We start from the raw sequence: 24770 nt of genomic DNA, 5'->3' as shown, positions 1-24770 counted from the left end.
ATGTGATTATACGTTTAAGTTCAAGCATAAAATATTATGCTTGTAATCAGAGGTGATTATATGCATGTTAATAAGATTTTTTCTGTGTGTAATCACACATGATTAACTTTCTTATTTTTTAATTTTAAGAAGAATTACTTCACATGGTATTTTCAAGATATAAAACATCCAAGATCATATGCCTTGGAAGACCCACGTATCAAACCAAATCTGTCGGATCTGATACGAAAAACAAGAAATAATAAAACAGATTGTGGAGACTTTGTCCTCCGATATATGGAAACATATAAAGGGAAAAGATATGGGACATACAAAACATGTTTTCCAAAAGAAGGAATTCAAGACGCGATGTTGGATTGGGTAAGAAGTGGATATGGTTATACAATGGCAATTTTTGAAATAAATTACGTGAAGGATCAAACTTGTAATTTTTATATCAATACAATAAATAAGGTAAAGAGAAAAGAATAAATGGTGCAAAAAAAATCTTATAATGAGATATAACAAATGTTAAAGATGTTAACTTGAATATGGAATAGATATGGTGGATATTGGAAGACGGATATGATGTGTTGATAATGTGGATGTTTGAAGATGTATATAATATGCTGGTATGGTGGATGTAAGGATGTTAGTAGATATGTTTGTAAAGGGATATTTGAAGATGATGTGTTATGGTGTATACGTTTGTAGATGTGACGTGGTGAATGTGGTTATGGTGATTTGATTTTGTGTGTAACCGATGTAGAAAATATAATTTGTTTCTTGCTTTATTAAGAAAATATTTACTTTTTAATTAGATGAATATGTTTAAAAATTTTATTTTTTAATGGTTGATTAAAGTTTAGATAATTTTTAAGTTTAATCACATATGATTTTTTTTAATTAATTAAACTTATAAAATTTGTTGTTACTTGTACAATCTCATGTGATTTTAATTGTAATCATATGTGATTAAAGTCTTAATCTTTTATGCTTAATACAAAAATATCATTTATTTAATTGTATAATCACATATGATTATACATATAAACATAATTAAAAAATCATATGATTCAATCACAAATGATTTGCAATTGTTATGAACACCGTATGATTTATACATCAATCATATGTGATTAGACACATGAAAATAATTTATATATCAATTACATATAATTATATACATAAATGACCAACACATTGGTATAATCTCATGTGATTATCATCTGTAATATACACAAAGAGATTCAATCATATATGATTTGCATCTGTTGTGAATAGTGTATGATTTATGCATCAATAACATGTGATTAGACACATAAACATAATTTATATATCAATCACATATCATTAAACACATAAAACCATACAGACTTACTCTGGTATTATCAGTCACATGTGATTACCATCTATAATATACATAGAGATTCAATAAGACATTATTAGACACATATAATTTATACATCACATATCATTTGCATCTATTATGAATCACATATATATACATTATGGTATAATCAATCACATGTGATTTGCATCTGTAGTTAACACTCTGTGATTTATAAATCAATCACATTTGATTAAACACATAAACATAACTTATATATCAATCACATATGATAATCATCTGTAATATACACAAGGAGATTCAATCACATATAATTTGCATCCGTTATGAACATTGTATGATTTATACATAAATCACATGTGATTGGACATATAACCATAATTTATATATCATTAACATATGATTATACATATAAAACAATATATAAATACTATGATAATATCACTAACATATGTTTGCATATCTTATGAAAACTATATGAGTTATACATCAATCGCAAGTAATTAGACACATAAAAATCTATTATATATAATCACATGTGATTACCATATGTAATATACACAAAGTGATTCAATAACATATGATTTGCATCTGTCATAAACATTGTATGGTTTATACATCAATCATATGTGATTTGAAAAATAAACATATTTTATATATCAATCACATATGATTATACAGATAAAAACAAGAAATATATACTTTGGTATAATCAATCACATGTGACTACCATCTGTAATATACACAAAGAGATTCAATCACATAAGATTTACATCTATTATGAACACATTATGATTTATACATCAATCACATGGATTAAACACACAAACATAATTTATTTATCAATCAAATATCATTAAACACATAAAACATGACATATGTACTCTAGTATAATCAATCACATGTGATTACCATATGTAATATAAATAAAGAAATTCAAGGACATATGATTTGCATATGTTATGAACATTGTATGATTTATACATCAATCGCATGTAATTTGACACATAAACCTAATTTATATATCAATCACATATGATTATTGATACATAATTTATATACTAGTTTTAACCAACTAATTTAACTAATTGTTACGCCTAAGGCAGTGTACCTAATCGAAAATAAAATAGCAAAAATAGTCGGCTATCAAACACAGGGAACAGAATTGTTAAGCTAATTTGATCTACTAAATTACTATTAATAAAAAAAACAGGGGATTTTCTCTAGTTTTGCAAGACTAGAAACTTAAACACTTAATTAACACTTAAAAATAAAATAACTAGAAAACACAAGAAAAACTAGGAAAACAAAAGACGGTTTTTTTTACCAAGATAATTAAGATACTTTCATTTAGATTCAATATACTTGCTTTTACGGTTGATTTAATGGAAGTGCAATGGATTAATGCTTCGTTGATTACCGATTCCTAAGGTGACAAGATTAATGTTCACTAACCTAATCCTTTAGCAAATAAGTTCATTCATATGATGATCAAACGGATAAACTAACAAATTTACTAGTGTTCGGTTCGAGTTATGTAAGACTTATAATGGATTGATCTTATTAGGTTAATTAAATCAATGCAATATATGATTGGTCTTCATATATTAGCTCCTATATTCACTTACCCACTTTTCAATTTAACCCTAGGTTTTTGGTCAAAGCAATAGTCCTACAATTTGCAAATCACAAGATCATAAGATTCAAGTCAATTAAGAATGATAGGTCATGCAAACTTAATTAAACTCAGGAATAAACAGAAAAAACAGTTATCATAATCATATAGAGGTTCTTTAATAAGCTAACATAACAAATAATCAACTTAGCATAATCCAATCCATAATTCAGCTCATAATAAGCAAGCACTCTAGTCTAAATGAAGTTACGGTGTTTAGCCCATAACTTCAACAAAAAAACATGGAAAAACAAGATTCACTTTGATAGTCATGATCAAAACAATGTAAAACAAGTAAAAAGGAGTAATGTTGCCTTAGATATATAAAAAAATCAAGCTAGTAATTGAATTATGCGCTTCTCAGGTTTCAATGTATGGCTGTGGTCTCTAAGTGTCGATAACAGCTTCTGGCATCCCACCTTTTTGAGAGAAAATCTGACCTTATAAATAATTTTCAAAATTTAATGCACCACGACGCGGTTATGACCACCACGCCGTGGTTGGTGGCAAATTTTGCGTATCCGGCAAGGCATTATTCCATCATGAATCTTCATGTGGCCACGTCATGGTGAGGGTTACCACGCCGTGTTTCTTAAACTTTTCTTCTTCTTTTAGTCTTGATCCTAATTCCTAGCTTCCAGCTTCCAATTTACTTCCTTTCCGATCCAATCATGTCTTTTACTGCTAAAACACAATATATAACAGCTTAATTATCTTTTGTCCTAATAATGAGCATAATTAAGGTTAACAATATTAAGATATGATATTTTATATATATATATATATATATATATATATATATATATATATATATACACACACACATATCAAAATACTCCACACTTAACCTTGCCCCTAAGAAAAATGATTTTTAACTTACCAATATCGCATAAAACAATCCATTTTAAACCCAATCATTATCCCAAGACCGCAATGCATGTATTTGTGTCTATAATTCCTAAAAACATCCCAATCCTAAATAATCACAATCCGTATGAACATTCACCATTTAGTTTATACGACACTCATTTTTGCAACCATCCGAATCCATCCTCAAAAGTCTTTCTTAACCTCAAGGTATTTTTGGTTAAGCTACCCAAGCATACATATTATCTAAAAAGAAAGATTACAACTTTGATACCACAATGGGGCTCTTTAAATTCACCTCTTCTTTGATATTTTCTCTTTGATTTCTTCGAATTCAAACCTTTTTGTTCGAGTTTTGGTATCTTCAATTTTTTCTTCTTTAGAATTTTTGATCTTTTGATCTTCGTAATTTGATAGCTCCAAAATTCTTTCAACTTTTTCAATTTTTTTATATCTCACTTTTTTCCGCACAAATCCTACATGCTTAAGCAAGGGAGCTTAACTTCAACCTTTATTGGTTAGAGGTATTAATTCATGCAATGTCTCCATTGCATGGTATGAAAAATAAACATAAAAAATAAAGAGGGAGAAAAAGGAACATACTTCCCTGGGATAGAAGTGGCAAGGTTGGACTTGTGTCTCGTGTGGTGGACATCTTGCCAAAAATGTTGGAATACATGACTCTCGGACAGCTAAGGAACTGAACTCCAATAACATTAAAGAATGGACTGGAAGAAATGTGAATAAAACAACTGAAAGGTTGACTTGAGGTGGCACCACAGTTTATTTAGAGGATAACACGTCGTGTTCTTTTGTTGACCAAACGGTGTCGTGTTTCTTGACTATAACACAGTGTGTTTAGTAATGACCACGTCGTGTTTGTGGTTAATCAGCAAACTCTTTTCTGTCCATACACATTTTTCAGAAGATAAGGGGTACCAGTATAGTATTCCCTTTATTTCTTCCAGAAAATGTGTCCCTCTAGTCATAATGTTTATATCTTCACTCAAATATCTCTCCTCCGTTGTAATCTTCACTTCTCACTAAATATTTCTCGCATCATGGAATATGCATCTCTCATCAAACATTATTTCTGCAAGATCTAAAAACACAAAAATAGTAATAAAAAGGAAACAAACACACCATATTACTTAAATCCTAGATTACCATAATCCTACATAATTAAACACACCAAGAAAACGAAAAAGAAACAAATAAAAAAAATTGTCTTAGAAATCATGCAAATAAATGACGAATAAATATAGGTCACTCGTCATCTTCTCCATCAAGTCCACCACTTCCTCCGGCACCACCTCGACTTTCGGCCCACAATTCATCCCAAGTCGGGATATATGAATATGAAGTAGGGTATCCCTTCGGGTGTGAAATTTGCATGTTTTGCATCATCAAATCAATATTCATGTTTGAGTAATTAACACCCCGGGCCAAGTTGTCTTGGTACCGACGCATTGACACATTGTAAGGATCCATTGGCATTTCATCTTCTTCGGGGATCACCGAGGGCTCTTCGTGCATGTCATGGGGACGTGGCCTTACCCGACGCCCCCCCCCCCCCTCCGGTTGTCCTACCGGATCATCATCGGGAATAGAGAAATTACCGCCACCATTATCTTGCACTATATGTGCCCGTTTAAACAAAATGTGGTAAAAGCCACGAGCCGGTTCCAAAGTTAGAAAATTAGCCTCCCTTCTTTCAAATATGCCATAAGACCGCGCTAATTTTGTGATCAACATTCCCTCGCATATTGGTGCCCTTGCTCTATCTTTTCCTGATTTTTTTGCCAAGAATTCCGATATACAATGAGGGATATTACAAAAAACTCTCGGTGTAACGATGCACCATAAAAAGAGAATATCAAGATTCGAGCCCTTGTCCTCATCCTTTCTGGTTGATAGTAAAAGTGATCAACCGGTCAAGAAGGCGATGAATAGGTGACCAAATGTCACCTTCTTGTGCGGTCCCGAGAATATAAAACCCATTTGCTATTGTGGTCCATAACTATATTTGGTATGTACTTGACCCGATGGTAGCATGGTCCTTTTGGGTTGCCTTCACCAAATCAACTTGAATGCATGATTAATGGAGAGAGAGGATATTATGGTTTATTAATATATTATAAGAATAATATATTAAAAGAGAAATCATATTGTTTAATTAATATTGGTCAAGAATTAATTAAGAATTAAATTTGTGACTAAAAGAGATTAATTAAATAAACGGCACCGGTATTGCAGTTATAAGATAATTGGATTTTGGGTTGTAGATCCTTACGGATATAAGGGGAACGGAAATTAGAGTGGAAGCCCACTATGATTTCGTCCATGGCCTTATTCCAGAAGGTTCTTTGGACTGCTTAAGGCCTAAGCTATCCAATTAGGGTTTTTACTAAAACCCTAGCAGCACACCTATATAAAGGAGCCTAGGGCACCCAAAATCGGCTACCACTTATTCCTAAGAGTTCTAGAGCCGAATTTGGAGCCTCCATTCCCTCTCTTCAAGATCATCTTCTTGCCTTGGTGTTTGTAAGCCATTAGAGGTATTACAATTGTGATACTAAGCTCTTGAAGTTGAAGATTCTTGCTACTTGTGAAAGGTAATCATCTAAACTTGTTTTAGTTGTTAATTTCCAATTCCATATGCTAGATCTAGGGTTTATAGGCTTTGGATGATTTGCATGTACAATAGAGAAACCCAGATCCAAAGCTTTAGGGTTCTTGCATGAGCACATAGGATTGTTCTTTTGTGTAAAACCCATCAAAGAGAATATCAAGATTTGAGAGCTTGTCCTCATCCTTTTCTGGTTGATAGTAAAAGTGATCAACCGGTCAAGAAGGCGATGAACAGGTGACCGAATGTCACCTTCTTGTGCGGTCCCGGGAATATAAAACCCATTTTCTATTGTGGTCCACCAAGTTATCTCATTGATGACATCCGGAAGAGTTTTATGTAAATGATCAATAAAAACATCAAACCCATCAACCATAATGTCAGATTGGTCATACAAATCCAACCTCCAAGCGAGCTCTACCAAACTGCACTCCCGTCTTTCACCACCCAAACAAAAGGTAAGATTTTTTGGATCATATATTTCACTTCTCTTTCTAAACCAAATAGTTGCCAAGAATTCCATACAAAGCTCTCTACACACCGGTTCTTGTAATCGGAAAAGTCTTCTCCAAGTCGTACATGTAAGATTAAGATTGTCCCAAACAAAAGCTCTAATCAAATAGGGGTCAATTGCTTCAACCAAACTGATCTCTTGCATCTAATCCCAATCTATTTCATTGAACACTTGAATTTTCTGTGTTTGTAGCTTTGTTAATCTGTTTCTCCAGTCAACCAATACCGGGGGAGCAACCACCTCGGGAAAGTTATACCAAGGGAATTCTGGGTGCTCCCTTTGGTCGTGTTGCTGACTTCTTTGTCCTCTATTTATTTTCTGAAATAAAACAAGACAACAAAAGCAATCCAAAAGCAAAACATACATCATAATCGAAAAATTAAGGCTAACTGTAAGACAAACATGGCGTGGTTGTGGACCAACACGTTGTGTTTGACGAACAGGGTCAGGAATCGGGGTTCAAATCGTATGAACTCCATCAAGATTAAGTCAAATTAATTGCAAGGAATTACCAAAATACAACATAAGTCATGATTTCATGTAAATTTCGAACGAAAATACCCCAAATCCAAACCACATTTAAAACCCTAAATCCAATAAAAATCCTCAAAATATGTCTAAACACCCAATCAGTGCCGGAAAAACACCTAATCGTGTTAAATAAAAGATTTTAAGTGGAAAGCTCTTACCTTTTTGAAGGAAAACGTGAAGATTTGAAGGAAATTCGAAGAGGGAATTTATGGTGGGGGAAAACTCGACGTGTGGGGGTAGAGTGAAAGTGATTTGTGAAAAGGTTTTGATATTTAGGGTTTAAACTTAAGTTACTGCGTAAAAAATGACACCACGGCGTGTTTACGGAGAACACACAGTGTTTTTGGCAAAATCCTCGCAAAACAATTAAATCTAGCTGACCATGGCGTGGGAACAACTCATTCATGCCGTGGTTCTAGTTTTAACCATTTTTTCGATTTTTTTTCATGAAATATCACCATAGCCCACACTTATTTCCAAGCTTTCCCTCACAAAATTAATTAGTAACAGAAAGACAAGAATCAAAATCCTTTTTCAACAAAACAAAATAAAACGAAAAGCAAAAGAAAAGGGAAAGGGAAAGCAAAATGCAAACTCAAAATCACGGGTTGCCTCCCGGAAGCGCTTCTTTTTAAGGAGTCGGGAGCCGGACTCCTTCCCGCCTTACATTGTTGCGGCACCCCCAATTACACATTTTCTCTTTCTTTATCCTCACTTGGCATTCCTTCTTCATAATGTTTCACTCGATATCCATAACCTTGAAAATGGTGTCATCTTCTGTGATTAGTTCTGTAACGTCCCGAAAAGAGGTATAGTTCTCTGACCTTAATCTTTTATGTATTTGTCAAGACTAGTCCTTATTGAAAAAAGTTGGCAATTGAGTACACGGGGCGTACGCGTGTGTACGTGCAGCGTACTCATGCACTTTGCATGAGTGCGGAGGCCACCTAGTACGCAAGGCGTACCAGAGGGTACGTTGGGCGTTCTAGGCACAAAGTAAAACCCTAATGCCCTTTTGTGCCCCTATTTAAGGAACATGATGGCCTCATTTCCAGCCACCATTTCCAGCCTCCAACCTCCCTCAAACCCTAATTTCGTATTCCTAGATTGTATGAGTGTTGTGGCTCATTTGAGTGTTCTTGCGAAGCTTTTAGTGAAGAAGGAGCCTTGAAGGAAAGATAGCTTGTGCTTCTAGCTCTTGGATCTGAACTCTACTCTTGTTGGTGCATCTTCCAGAGGTATCAAGTTCGAAACTTGTTCATTGTTGTGCTAGTTCTTGTTTTGGTTCCATTTTTAGGGTTTTATGTCCCAAGATTGGAGCTTTGTGAGTTTAGTGAACTCCAGAGCAAATATCCTGTCCTTTTAAGTGTATTGGGTTGTCTTGAATCATAAAAATGATAACTTGGTAGTCTAAACCTCTCCATGCATGAGGTATGTGGACTTTTGTGTTGAGAAGGTTAGAGTTTGTGAGTTTGGGTCTTGAACAGCCATGCTAAGGCTTAAAGTCCACAAATTTATGAAGTAATAGGCCTTATTTAGTTCAGATTTGTAGCTGTAGCATTTGTCTTAACAGATTAAGACCAAGTGAAGTGAGGAGAGGAAGTCTGAGGAGTACGTTGTGCGTACTCCTAGCTACGTGCAGCGTAGCGCTGAGACCCCCCCCTGATGCATGCATGGTTGGTTGTACGCCCATCATAAAGGGTTGTACGCCCAACGTACTCACTGGGTGTTGACTTTCGTTGACTTTTGAGCTTTTGGTCAATTTGTGGACTTTTGGCCAAGGAGGTTCAAAATGGTCTTTTCACCCTCCTGAGATTTTGTATAGGGGCCCGGTCTAGCATTTTGAGGTTATTAGTATTAACTATTAACTAGAGTTAAATGTGACATTATTAGGCGGAGTCTAGACTGGTAGTTCGGGTGCGAGATTGATTGCTTTCCAGTGAGAGGTGAGTCTTCTCATTATACTTCCCTGTGTGGTAACATATGTGTGACCGGAGGGTCTTGTTCATGTTATTGACCGAAGGGTATTAATTGTATTACTGACCGGAGGGTCTTATCTGTTTATGTGTTATTATGCATTTTGTCTTTGTCACTTATGTTATTATATTATTCTGTGTATATGTTGAGATATAACTGGACGTTCCATATCGAGACGTGAGACCGAAGGGTCTTCACTGAGACACATGACCGGAGGTTCCTTATCGAGATTTAGTAACGAGAGGCTTATTATTTGTGTATGTGGTATTTTGGGGAAACTCACTAAGATTTTTGCTTACAATGTTGATTAAATGTGTTTCAGGTACATCTCAGGATCGCAGGAAGACGCCGACATGATTGTACACACCAGTCTGATGATTAGGGTTTATGTGAATTCTGGGATATTTGACTTTGTTTTATGATATTTTGTATTTGACAATTGCATATTGGCATAGGCTATGCTATGAACTGTGTTTTGAGAAATTGAAAATGAAAATTTTGTTTGAAAATTTGAGCTGTTACAAGTTCGATACCTCCATGCGAAAATAATTGCTTCACAACAAACGAACCGTACCATCGTGTCTTTAATTTTCCGGGAAAAAGCTTCATTCTGGAATTGAAAAGGATGACCTTTTGACCCACTTCAAACTCATTGTTTCCTTTCAAACCTAGCATCATGCCATCTTTTTGTTTTGTCTTTGTAGATCAATGAGTTTATGTTTGACTCATTTCTCAACTCATCTAAGGCATTTAATTGCATTAGGCGATTGGTTCAATTCGGTCAATTCAAAGTTGCATGTCTTCAAAGCCCAATATGCCTTGTGTTTAATTTCCATCGGTAAATGACAATTTTTACCAAATACTAACCTATAGGGTGTAGTACCAGTTGGTGTTTTGAAGGCGGTTCGAAATACCCACAATGCATCATTAAGTTTTTCCGACCACTCCTTCTTGTTAGTCCTGACTGATCGTTCGAGAATCCTTTTTAATTCCTGATTTGTGACTTCGGTTTACCCACTTGTTTGAGGATGGTATGGTGTTGCAAACCTATGATGTACACCATATTTTTTTAATACTTTTCCAAGTTGTTCATTTGCAAAGTGGGTTCCCTGATCATTTATTAGTGCATTCGGTACGGCAAAACGAGAAAACAATCTTTGTAAGAATTTTACAACTACTCAAGCATCATTTGTAGGTAAGGCTTGTGCTTTCTCCCATTTGGAAACATTATCGACCTCAACTATAATGTATTTATTCCCTCAAGAAGCCGGAAATGGTCCCATAAAATCGATACCCCAAATATCGAATACTTCACAAACTTGGATGCTATTATGGGGCATCTCGTTTCGGGAATAAATATTGTCCGATATTTGGCACGAATCACATTCTTTGACATAGTTGGTGGTCTCCTTGAAAATTGTGGGCCAATAGAATCTTGCATCGAATATCTTTTTCGTCGTGTATTGCGCTCCTAGATGTCCTCCAGTGGGCCCGCTATGACAATGCTTTAGAATTTCTAAACTTTCCCTCCCGAATACGCATCTTCTAATAATTCCATCCGCACAACTTCTAAAAAGATAAGGTTCATCCCAATAATAATATTTGATTTACGAAAACAATTTCTTCTTTTTTTGATGGGTTAAACCTTTTGGAAGTACCCATCGTCTAAATAGTTGACCATGTCCGCATAGAATGGTTCTTCCCCCGTGAGCACCATTAGATATTCTTAGGGGAAGTCATCTCCAATTTTTTTTTCTTCCAATTCTTCCATTTTCGGGTTTTCCAATCTCAAGAGGTGATCGGACGTCACATTTTCCATACCTTTTTTGTCCCTAATCTCGATATCAAATTCTTGCAAGAGGAGTACCCATCGGATCAACCTTGGCTTAGCATCTTGCTTGGCAAATAAATACTTAAGAGCATAGTGGTCAATAAAAACAATAGTTTTGGACAATACTAGATAAGGGCGAAATTTATCGAATGCGTAAACAATGGCCAAAAGTTCCTTTTTTGTTGTGGTGTAGTTTTCTTGTGTCGGGTTTAAGGTTTTTCTTGCATAATATATGCGTTGAAAGTGCTATCAACCCTTTGTCCAAGGACTTCACCTACAACAAAATCACTAGCATCGCACATGAGCTCAAATGGGAGATTCCAATTCGGGGAAATCATGATTGGGGTATTTGTTAATTTTTCTTTTAATGTTTCAAAAGCTTCAAGGCATTCCATAGAAAAATCATATGTGGCATCTTTTAAAAGAAGTTGAGTTAATGGACTACTTATTTTTGAAAAATCTTTTATGAACCGACGGTAAAATCCCGCATGACCTAGAAAGCTTCTAACCCCTTTTCACATTTGTTAGAGGTGGTAAATTAGCTATGGTGTCGACCTTTGCATGATCCACCTCTATCCTCGATTTGGAAACCTTATGGCCCGACACAATTCCTTCTTTTACCATGAAATGACACTTCTCCCAATTTAAGACCAACTTGGTCTTTTCACTCCTAGCAAGCATTAAATCGAGGTTAGATAAACAATCATAAAAAGAAGACCCAAAAAAAGTCGTCCATGAAACTTCCATGAACTTCTCTACCATATCATAGAAAATGACCTTCATGCATCGTTGTAAGGTGGCTAGTGCATTGCATAATCCGAATGGTATCCTACTATAAGCGAAAGTCCTGCTAGGACAAGTGAATTTGGTTTTTTCTTGGTCTTGATGATCAATAGGAATCTGAAAATATCCTGAAAAACCATCTAGAAAACAGTAATAAAGGTGACCGGATAATCTTTCAAGAATATTATCAATAAAGGGCAAAGGAAAGTGGACTTTGCAAGTGGAATCGTTTAACTTGCGATAATCGATGCACACTCGCCAACCAGTTACCGTTCTTGTAGGAATTAGTTCGTTCTTTTTGTTCGTCACCACCGTCATGCCTGATTTCTTGGGTACTACATGCACCAGACTCACCCATTGGCTATCTTAGATCGAGTAAATGATTCTGGCATCCAAAAGTTTGGCGACCTCCTTCTTGACCACTTCTTGCATGTTCGGGCTCAATCTTCATTAACGATGCACTACAGGTTTTTCTCCTTCTTCCAAATTAATTTTATGTGAACAATAATACGAACTAATACACTTGGTATCCGTGATTTTCCATGCGATGGAATTTTTGCGTTTCTTGAGCACTTCAACTAGGCTTTCTTTTTCCTTTATTGTGGGACCAGCTGCTATGATGACTGCCTTTTGTTTATTTTCTTCCAAAAAGGCGTACTCCAGATGCTCATGTAAAATTTTCAATTCGAGTTTTGCCATCAGTTGATTAACCAGGGCGCGGTTTTCTATGTGACACGTCGTGGTGTGTCCATTTTAAGCGACTGGTCGCGGTTTCTCAGATTACCACCGCATGGTATCTTGAACACGACGTGGTGATTATTCAAAATTCTTTATCAATTCTTTGTACTCACTTTCCTCTAGCAGTTCGTCGAGTTCTTTTAAATCGTGTTCAACATCAAGGTCTGTTTCTTTTAGAACCATGCATCCTTCAACTTCATTCTCTTTCCAATCCTCTAGTTCTTTTTTCCAAAATTTCCTTGAAAATATCTACCGAAAAGTTCATATCATCACTTATTCTTGAATGTTGTATTTGATGGGTTATGAGCATAACATCATTCCTATGGTGTACATGCAACCCTAATGCTTTGGATCTAGGTTTTTCTCAAGTTATACATGCAGACAATCTTCCAAAGCATAAACCCTAATCTAACATGTCTAAGAACGAAATTCATATGTAAATAAGGGTTTGGAATCTTACCTTACTTGTTATGTAGTACTAACAAGAACAATCCACAAAGTCCTTGACTCTTGAAAGCTTAGTGCCCCAAGTGTTGCACCTCTAATGGAGTCACAAACACCACTAGCAACAAGGAAGAATATGAGAGAGAGGAATAGCCTTCAAAAACGTCTAGTACTCTCCAAAATCATTGGCCACGTTTTTGGGAGCTAATGGGGTCCTTTTATAGTTGAGGCTTCTAGGGTTATCAACTTGGAAACCCTAATTCCCTTGCTTAGGCCCTAAGCAACATATGGACTCCTTAATGGACAAGCCTTGTACGAAATCTTTATGGACTCTCATAGAGATTTCGTCCACCCTATACCAATAAGGTCCATGAGCCCAAACTATAAATATTACTGATTTACATAATCAGTCCCTGTTAATTTAATCAGTCTCTTTTGATCACCAAATTAATTCCAAATTAATTTCTGATCAATACTAATTAAATAATATGATTTCTCAATTAATATATTATTCTTATAATACATTAATAAATCATAATAAATCCTCTTTCTCCATAATTCATCCTATTAGTTGCTAAGGTGAAGGCAACCCAAAAGGACCATGCTCATAATTGGGTCAAGTACATACCAAAATAGTTATGGGCTTAGACACCTAATCCAACAGTATTGTTCTATTAACCCCAAAAGTTACGAAATCTTCTCCAACTCGAAGAGTGAGTTTGGACTCTCTTATGTCCACCAAATCTCGGGTGGTGCTCAAAAAGGGCCTTCCAAGAATAATTGGTACTTGGTTGTGTTCCTCCATATTTAGAACAATGAAACATGCGGGAAAAACAAACTTGTTAATTTTAACTAATAAATCTTCATAAATTCCTCTTGGAAAGGTCACCGTTTTGTTTTCTAAGTGAATGGCCATGCGAATTCGTCTTCGTTCCGGGAGATCAAGCTTCTTGAAAAATGAATATGGCATTAAGTTAACACTTGCTCCCGAGTCGGCTAGAATGTAGCTTGTGGCTAAATTGTCGAATTGGCATGGAAGTATTAAACTCCCCAGATCACCCATCTTCTTTGGAAACATGTTTAACATGGCAGTTGAGTAGGTTTAGTTCAATACAAATTTAGACACCTCCCCCATCTTCTTTCGGTTTATGAGGAGATCCTTTAGAAATTTTGCTTATTTTGGAATTTGATCTAAGGCTTCAATGAATGGGATATTGATCTGAAAGGATTTAATGTGTTCTAGGAACTTTTGGTAGTCTTCGGTCTGCTTATAATTCTTTGCTCGAATTGGAAATGGCATCGGTGGCTGATATGGTTTAACGAGTTCACTCTTCTTGTTTTCAGTAGATGACCACGCCGTGGTCTCTTAACTACGTCGTGGCGACTGTTCAATGTGTTTTTCTTGGCTCTTTTCTTCTTTTTCCTGCGTAAAATCCAGGTTGGTGTTAGTGATAGGAGTAAAATGGGTAACAATTTTTCCACTCCTTGTTGTTATGGCCTGGATGTGGGCTCCTCTTGGGTTTTGTTCGGTGTTGCCCGGTAATGTGCCTGGTAATCTTTCATTAAATTGCTTCGAGAGTTACCCGATTTTTTGCTTGATATTCTTGATTGTGGCTTGCTGATTTCATAGTACTGCTTCGGTATCGTCATTTCTCATTTTGGATGCAGATGCAAAGCGAGCAAGAATTGCTTCAAAATTGGGTTTCTTCTCGGGAGCCGGTTCCTCTTTTTGATAGAACACTCTTCCTTTTGTTCATATTTTTCTTCCTTGGCTTTCTTGTATTCATCATAAGGTAACCATTTCTTTTTGGGTTTTCTCCAGTCTTCGTCATAACGATCACCGCTCGAATAGCAAGCTTAGGCCTTTCGGTTGCCATTTTCATCAAGGTCACAGTCCTAAGTCAAATGCGGTCCGTTACAATTTTCACACCCCACTCATATTTCATGGGTGGTTTGGTCCATTCTTGTCATTCTTCGATCCATGTTTTCCAACTTTTCCACAACTGCTGCCATGTCATTTGAAGTTGCATTCACGATTCCCCTTTTTATGTCTTGTCGAGGGTTGTGATATTCTCTTAAGTGTTTGGAGAATTCTTCGATTAGCTCATTGATTACGGCTGGTGCTTTCTTTGTGAGTAACCCTTGAGAATCAAGGAGTTGCCTAGTTGTCACGTTTACCTCATCGTAGAAGATTGATACTTCTTGTTGCACATTTAGATCGTTTTGGGGACAATTTCTAAGTAATCCCTTATAGCGCTCCCATGCCTCGTATAATGATTCTCCTACGTTTTGCTCAAAATTTGCGATAGCCTTTTTCAATTTTGAAACCTTCGATGGTGGACAAAATTATTGTATGAACTCTTCACGCATTTTTTCCAAGTTGTTATTGCTCCCGGTGGAAGTGCTTTTAGCCAGTCTTTTTCCGCGCCCTTAAAATTAACAGGGAGCATTCATAGTAACACTGTCTTGCGTGATACGTTGGGGATGTTGAAGTAGTCGTCGATATCATTAACTTCATCAATGTGCTTGTAAGCATCCTTTCAATTTAAAACTGGCTGTTGCAATAATTGCAGGTTGCACAAGACCTGGTCCGTTATCATCACGCATCCATCTCTTGTATTCCTCCATCGTCATCCAACAATGTCCTCCATGTTGTTTTTGGGCTCGCTTTCGGGTTGACTTCCTTTTTCTGATTCTGTTTTGGGCTCGTAACCAGCTTCCTTTTTCTTAGGAGTCTTCTCAAAGCTTTCAAACTTGGTTTCATGTACAAGTTTATTGCATGATTCTCCTACATTTTCCCCTTCTTTTTATGGGACGTTGACTCCGGATCTTCAAGCGGTGGTGTTAATGGAAAATTTGATCCTCTTGTCATATATCAACTGCAATAAAAAGAAAATAAAATGTAAAAAGAATAAAAACGAAAAACTTACTGAACGAGCACCGCGTCGTGGTTGAGTAGAACCACACCGTGGTGAGCTGTAAAAATCAGAAAATTTGAAAAACAAGAAACTTTATATGCAATAAATTCCAAACAAAGGGTTGATAACAAAATTAGAAAATAAACTAACTAATTATTGGAACCATACCCCAACAACGACGCCAAAAACTTGATACGTAATTTATATACCAGTTTTAACCAACTAACTTAACTAACTATTACACCTAAGGGGAAATAGAATAGCACAAATAGTCGGGTATCGAACACAGGGAACACAAGTATTTAGCTAATTTGATCTACTAAGTTACATAAATTACTATTAATAAAAAAAGGGTGGCTTTTCTCTAGTTTTGCAAGACTAGAAACTTATACACTTAATTAATAATTAAAAAGAAAATAACTAGCAAACACAAGAAAAACTAGGAAAACAAAAGACGATTTTTTTTACCAAGATAATTAAGATACTTTCGTTTAGATTCGATATACTTGCTTTTATGGTTGATATAATGGAAGTTTAATGGATTAATGTTTCGTTGATTACCGATTCCTAAGGTGACTAAATTAATGTTCACTAACATAATCCTTTAGCAAATAAGTTCATTCATACGGTGATCAAGCGGATAAACTAACAAATTTACTAGTGTTCGGTTCGAGTTATGTGAGACTTATAATGGATTGATCTTATTAGGTTAATTAAATCAATATAATATATGATTGGTCTTCATATATTAGCTCCTACATTCCCTTACCCACTTTTTTATTTAACCCCAAGTTTTTGGTCAAAACACTAGTCCTACAATTTGCAAATCGCAAGATCATAAGAATCAAGACAATTAAGAATGATAGGTCATGCAAACTTAATTAAACTCAACAATAAATAGAAAAGTAGCTATCATAAACATAGATAGGTTCTTTAATAAGTTAACATAACAAATAATCAACTTAGCATTATCGAGTCCATAATTCAACTCATAATAAGCAAGCAATCTAGTCTAAACGAAAGTTAGGGTGTTTAGCCCATAACTTCAACAAACAAACATGTAAAAACAAGATTCACTTTGATAGTCATGATCAAAACAAAGTAAAACATGTAAAAAGGAGTAGTGTTGCCTTAGATCTCTTAAAAATCAAGCTAGTAATCGAATTCTGCACTTCTCAGCCTTCAATGTACGTCTCTGGTCTCTAAGGGTCGATAATAACTTCTGGCATCCCCCCTTTTTGAGAGAAAATCTGATCTTAGCAATAGTTTTCAAAAATAGGTGCACCACAGCGTGGTTATGACCACCACACCGTGGTTGGTGGCAAATTTTGCGTATCCGGCAAGGCATTATTCCATCAGAAATCTTCATGTGACCACGTCGTGTTTCTTCAACTTTTATTCTTCTTTTAGTATTGATCCAAATTCATAGCTTCCAGCTTCCAATTTGCTTCTTTTCTGATCCAAGCATGTCTTTTACTGCTACAACACAAAATATAACAAATTAAGTATCTTTTGTCCTAATACTGAGCATAATTAAGGCTTAAAATATTAAGATATGATATAATATATGTAACACCCCGGTTTTCAGGTATTTTGAATTCATCCCTTGGTTTTAAATTATGTCATTTTGGTCCTTGGATTGGAAGCAATTATCCATGAGAATCCCTAGTGAAAGGATGATAATTTTAAAGAAAAAGGAGTACGCTAAGCGTACATGTGGGTACACTAAGCGTACTAGAGCGCGCCCTAGTACGCTGGCGGTACACATATGTACACTAGGCGTACTCATGTCCAGATGAAACCCTAAGTTTTAGGGTTTGAGGGGTATTTAAGCATCCTTATGCCTCATTTCCCCCATCTTTTCAGCCTCCAAGCCTTTGAGTCGTCCTTTGCAAACCCTAGTCCCCAAAGAGTGTGTTTGAGCTAAAAAGTGTGTTTTGGTGTGCTTAAGGAAGAAGGTGTTGCATCAAGGAGCATAGAAGTAGAAGCAAGCTTGTGGATCTTGGATCATTACCTTCTTGAGAAGATCAAGAAGGTAAAAAGTCTTCACATTGATGCTTTGTTTGCTTGGATCTCATTTTGGTAATATTATGTTGTTCTTCTTGTCCCAAAAGTCCCATTTCATGCATGTTTGGTTTTCAGATGATTTGAGTTGTCCTTCTAGGCTCTAGGAAGGGTTCTAAGCCATAAAAATGAGGTCCCTTTAGCTAGTTTGGCTCCATGCATCTTGTAGAAGGTCTTAATGGGCTAAGACCTTGTATTAAGGACTTTATGGACGTGTAAGGTCATAAAGTTGGAAACTTTATGACCCTAGTATGCCTGTGGACCTTGGATCTGAAGTATGAGGTTAAATGCTTAAGCCATTAAGCACTTAATGAGGATTTGAAGTCTGCGAGATTAAGCCCCACGTACTTGCATGGGTCAGCCCATGTTGAGTTAACTCGGTTAGGTTGACTCGGTTGGGTTGACTCAGTGGGTTTATTGATTTTGACTAGTTGACTTTATGTTTGACCAAGTTTGATCAAGTTTGACTTTGAGGATATTTTGGGTATTTTAGGATTTTGATGGAATTGGTCACTTGGTGGATGTAGGCATTGAGTAGAGAGGTGAGATTCGGAGTCGGAACTTATCAGTTACGTTCAGCTTGTGAGGCGAGTCTTCCTCACTGTACTTACGGGTCGAAGGCACCAAGGCCGGCCCATTGGTTTGATAACATGATATCCGTTGATATGCTAAGTATGGAATATATATGCATGCTAGTTTCGATATGCTAGTCTGGTAGATCGGTAGGACTACCTGTGATACTGTCTGATTATTTGTACATGATATTATCTGTTATATATGTCGACATATTGTGTGGGTTGTGTTGAGGTTTCACTGCTCCGTTCGGTGGCCAACAAACCCTGGAGAAGTCCAGATATGAGCTGAGGGCCGGGTAGGGCATGCCAGACTCATACCGAGGGCTCATGAGCATTCCAGATACGAGCTAAGGGACTGGTAGGGCATGCCAGACTTGTACTGAGAGCTTAGTGGTATTCAATCTAAGGACTGACCAGGCCAAGGAGCAAGCCAAACATAAGCTGTGGGCCAAGGGCAAGCCAGACTTATGATGTGGGCTCATAGGTAATCCAGTATGTTAGTTGTGGACCCATTGCATGCTATTATCATATATGTGTTATTTGTTTATGTATTGGTATTTTAGGAGAATTCACTAAGCGTTGGGCTTACAGTTTTGGACTATGTTTTATGTACCTCAGATGATCGCGGGAAGGCGAAGGCGTGATCGTGCACCTCCTTGTGTTGTTTTTGAGATTTTGGGCAAACTCTGATATTAGACATGTGTTTGAAAACTATTTTGTAAACATTGATGATTAATGGTTGTTTTAAAAGTTTAAAATTTTTCATGAATTTTATGGATGTTACAAGTTGGTATCAGAGCCTTGGTTTGAGTGAATTGGAGGAACACTCATGTGAATCCAGTCACAAACTAAGGAAAAAGATTTAAAAAAAATCAAATGGTTTTCAAAATAATCGAGGAGGATGCAAGGTGTACGATCAGTCGGAGCCAGTAAGTAGACCCGAAAATACCACACTGTTATTTATATTGTGATATGTTAGAACAACATGCTAGTGATAGGCTAGGGCTATTCAATAATTGTATGATAGAATTTCCTGATTTCATGATGCCTATAGCCTAGGACCTTTCTTTTATGAAATTGACATCATTACTTAGTTGCTCAGTGTTGCGGAATTTCACGGTCAACCACCACTGTCATCTTGGATCCGTCTTCAATCTCCCACCGTCGTCGGTTACCATCCATTTAGGTAACACATTTATCACTTAATAATCTTAAATATCGATTTTTGTGAGTATTATACTTAGTAGAAGTGTTAATATTTATGAGAATATATATAATTTTTTGTAAATTATATGTTTATTTTGTCACGGTCAACCACCACTGTATTATACTTAGTAGAAGTGTTAATATTTAAATATCGATTTTTGTGAGTATTATACTTAGTAGAAGGATGTTTTTGGAAATATTGGTTATTTGAATGTTTTTGGTTTTTTTTGAAAAGAAAGCAATTTTTAATTGTTTTTGAATTTTCTTTTTGAATGAAAGTAAACACACTTTTGTACAAACAAAAAGTAAAAGTTTAAGGATGGATGTTATCTGGATTTAACATTCCTAGACGGCCTAGGAAGTATTGAAACTTTGTTTCATCGAGAGCCTTAGTGAAAACATCGGCAATTTGATCTTCGGAGTTGATGAAGTGTAGTTCGATATGACCCTTTTGAATGTTGTCTTTGATAAAGTGATATCGAATGTCGATGTGCTTTGTCATGGAATGGTGAACGGGATTGTGAGAAATGGCAATTGCATTGGTCGAGTCACAAAATATGGGAATTTGTGAGATTTTGAAGCCATAGTCACGCAGTTGAGTTTGCATCCATATGACTTGTGAACAACAGCTGGCGGCAGCGACGTATTCAGCTTCTGTTGTTGATGTGGACACACAAGTCTGTTTCTTTGAAGTCCAACTCACTAGTCTACCTCCTAGGAATTGACAGCTACCAGATGTACTCTTCATATCTAGCTTGCATCCTCCGTAGTCTGAGTCGGTGAAAGCGTTCTGCTGAAAATCGGATTTAGCTGGATACCAAAGGCCGAGTTTGGGAGTGCCTTTAAGGTATTTGAAGATGCGTTTCACAGCAACTACATGGGATTCCATAGGATTTGCTTGGTATCTGGCACACACACATGTAGAAAACATGATGTCAGGTCTGCTGGCAATTAGGTATAAGAGTGATCCAATCATTCCACGATATCTTTTCTGGTCAACGGGTTTGCCATTTAAGTCTGCATCAATTTTGTATCCAAAGGCCATTGGGGTTTTTGCGGTATTGGATTTGTTCATTGAAAAGCGAGTGAGTAGGTTTTTGACATAATTCTCTTGGTTGATGAAAATGCCATCAGTTGACTGTTTGATTTGAAGTCCGAGAAAAGTAGTCATCTCCCCAATCATGCTCATTTCAAATTTGCTCTTCATTAGATCTACAAACTTAACACTCAAAGATTCATCAGTAGAACCGAAAATAATGTCATAAACATATATTTGTACGATTAATAGATGTTTATTAAAGATTTTACGAAAGAAGGTTTGATCGATTGAACCTCTTTTAAAACCTGATTCTTCGAGAAAGGTTGACAATGTGGCATACCAGGCTCGGGGTGCTTGTTTCAAGCCATAGACAGCTTTCTGCAATTTAAAGCTGTAATATGGAAATTTGGGATCTTCGAAACCTGGTGGTTGTTGGATGTATACTTCGCGATCTATCTCTCCGTGTAGGAATGCACATTTAACATCCATTTGGAATACTTTGAAGTTCTTATGCGCAGCATATGCAAGAAAGATGTGAATTGCTTCAATTCGGGCAACTGGAGCATACGTTTCATCGTAGTCGATTCCCTCTTGTTGTGAATATCCTTTGACTACAAGACGTGCCTTGTTTCGACAAATGATTCCTTGATCGTCAGTCTTGTTTCTGTATACCCATCTTGAACCTATAACAGTAACATCGGGTGGAGTAGGAACAAGATTCCATACGTCGTTTCTTTCAAATTCTGCTAGCTCTTCTTGCATAGCTTTTACCCAGTCTGGATCTTTTATAGCAGAATGTATGGTTTTGGGTTCAGTCATGGATAAGAAGGCTCCAAATAAACATTCATTTGTGGATGCGGCTCTAGTCTGAATGCCTGAGTTGGGATCTCCGATGATTTGGTCTGTAGGATGATTTCTGGTCCACTTTATTAAGTGATTCTCTTCCGCTATAATAATTGGAGTTTCAGTATCCCATTGTTCTTCTCCGGGGGTTTCATATTGGAATAGGTTTGAAGGTTCCCCCATAAATGATGCATCGGGATTGTTTTGGGTATTTGAGGATGCGGTGTTCAAAGGAGGATTTGGTTTTTGTTCCAAAGAGGAAGTATGTGTTGGTGGTTCCCCCTCGAATTGATCTGCATCATTTTGGTTTGTTTGTGGAGTTCCTTCAGTGGGTGTTCCTGTAGGATCAATTGAAGTAGTTAGAAGTTCATAATTGTAAGCGGTTTTTGGTTGTTCAAAAAGTAAATCAAGATCGATTTCAATGTCTATGTCAGGAGAAGGTGTTTGTTGAATTGGATTTTGAAAAATATTATCAATCATTTTAGAACCAAAATGTTCACGATCCAATTTCCTGACATAAAATTCATCGAAATGAACATCGGTACTTACTTCAATTACTCTGGTATGTTTGTTCAGTACTCGATAAGAAGCTGAGGAAAACGAGTAACCAAGGAAAATTCCTTCGTCCGACCTTGATTCAAATTTTGAAAGGTGATCTTTATTGTTCTTTATGAAGCATCGACAACCAAAAATATGGAAAAATTTGATGTTTGGTTTTCGGTTGTTAATGACTTCATATGGTGTTTTATGAAGATGTTTATGGATTAAGGAACGATTTTGAGTGTAGCAAGTTGTGGCTATTGCTTCTGCCCAAAAGTAATGTGGCAGATCAGCGAAGATAAGCATTGATCTTGCAGCTTCACATAGAGTTCTGTTCCTTCTTTCGACAACACCGTTCTGTTGTGGAGTGTATGGGGCTGAGAAGTTATGTTCAATTCCTTTGTCTTTGAGAAATGAATCTAGAGTCTTGTTTTTGAACTCTAAACCATTATCACTTCGGATTCTTCGAACAGGTCTTTTGAGCTTCAGTTCGATTTGTTTGATGAAGTTGATCATATCTTCAGGTGCTTCTGATTTTAGTCTTAAGAAAAAGACCCAAGTAAAGCGCGAGAAACCATCAATGACAACAAGAATGTACTTCTTCCCTTGTATGGTTTGGGTTTTGGCAGGGCCACAAAGGTCTATGTGCAACAATTCTAGTGGTTCGGATACACTAGATTCTGAGATGCTTTTGTGAGTTGATTTGGAAAGTTTTCCTTTTTCACATGCGGCACAAAGAGTTTCGTTATCGAGCTTCAGAAGTGGTAGCCCTCGAACAAGATCATCGCCGATCAATTTGTTGATGTACCCAAAGTTTAGATGGGAAAGGCGGCGGTGCCATAACCAACTAATATCTGTTGGGGCTTTAGATAGCATACATATAATGGGTTTACCATAGATAAGATCCATGTCAAGTGGATACATATTTCCGACACCGTCAGAATCAACTATAACATCTTTGGTTTTGGCGTCCATGATCAAGCTTCGTTGTTTGGTGAATAGAACTTCAAGATTGTTATCACACAGTTGAGAAACACTGATGAGGTTGTGTTTCAGGTCATCAACAATGGCAACTTTCTTTATGGTAAAATTACCATTTGTTATGTTTCCATAACCCTTGATTTTTGCTGTCATGTTGTTGCCGAAGGTAACATCTTGATTGGTTTGAAGTCACGTAAGTAGTTCCGGTTTCCTGTCATATGCTTGGAGCAGCCACTATCAATATACCATGTATCATCATTGGGTTCTCCAGCATTAAGTACCTGCAATCAGACAGAAGGTTTAGGTACCCAAATCTGAATGGGTCCTGGTTTGTCAGTTGTTATTTTGCTTAATGAAATTCTATTAGCATTTAACTTCGTGTTGTTATAAGAGTTTGGTTTATGAGGATGGAATGGTTGAGGTTTGATTTGATTTATCAAGTTTACCCAAAATGTGATTTTTTTTTGAAAACCTATGGGTTGATAAGATCTGTGATTTGGTGAAAGATATCCTAGATGTGAAGGTTTGTTTGAAAAGTTTTCTTCATATCTGGTATGTGAATGGCGGTTTTGAAAAGATTTTTGATGATGATGGTTTGAAACTTTCTGATGTGATGGTTTTTGAAAGTTCCTTGAATGATTAAAAGTAATATATTGAAAGCGGTTTTCAAAAGGTTTTAGAAAAGGTTTTGGTTTTTGTTTGGAAACCTGTTTATGTGGTACAAACTAGGGTTGCACTGGTTTCTTTGGTTTGTTTTCAAAAGCTTTTGATTTGAAAAGTGGGGTTTTGTTGACTTGAATGGATTTTTTGCTTATTTGTTGTTTCTTGGAGTATTTTTGTCCCGGACTAGTTTTTCCAACAATTGATGAACTCATTGTAGGAAAAGCAGTTGGTACAGAAGTACTACCATCCACATAAGAGGAATTTTCTCCATTCAAAAAGTTTTTGAGTTTGGTGGTTCCGTCGGTATGTTTGATTTGGTGAGTTAAAGAACTAGCAGAGTCTGTTTCAGAATTTACAACTCTTTTGAAAGACTTTTTGGAAACAGTGAAAGCAGTATCATCTGGGCTATAGTTGATAATTGTTTCGTCATCTGAATCTTCCTCATTAACAGATGTGAAAAGATCTGGTAGAGTGGATTCAGAGTTTTCACAATTCGTCATGTTTTCCTGTTTTGCTTGTTCTATTTCAAAGGATTCTCTTCCAATTCCTGGTCTGTAATTCGTATCAATTTTGCCATTTCCTAAGGTGTTTGCCTTGGTGAAAATATCATCGCTTAGTTTTC

The 24770-nt window shown here is 36.3% G+C and overlaps 1 non-coding gene across 1 annotated transcript; it reads left to right on the top strand.

Annotated features, from left to right (window-relative positions):
• Window positions 1-15534: 15534 nt before the first annotated feature.
• Window positions 15535-15641, top strand: LOC145118050 (small nucleolar RNA R71). The gene has a single exon (XR_013713034.1). It is a non-coding gene; the product is annotated as a small nucleolar RNA R71 (small nucleolar RNA).
• The last annotated feature ends 9129 nt before the right edge of the window (window positions 15642-24770 follow it).

Source organism: Lactuca virosa, chromosome 5 (assembly GCF_052849685.1).
Source record: "Lactuca virosa cultivar CGN04683 chromosome 5, Lactuca_virosa_CGN04683_v6, whole genome shotgun sequence".
NCBI classification, from domain to species: Eukaryota; Viridiplantae; Streptophyta; class Magnoliopsida; order Asterales; family Asteraceae; genus Lactuca; species Lactuca virosa.
The sequence above is the reverse complement of the archived record's forward strand: the minus strand, read 5'-3'. Positions and strand labels throughout refer to the sequence as shown.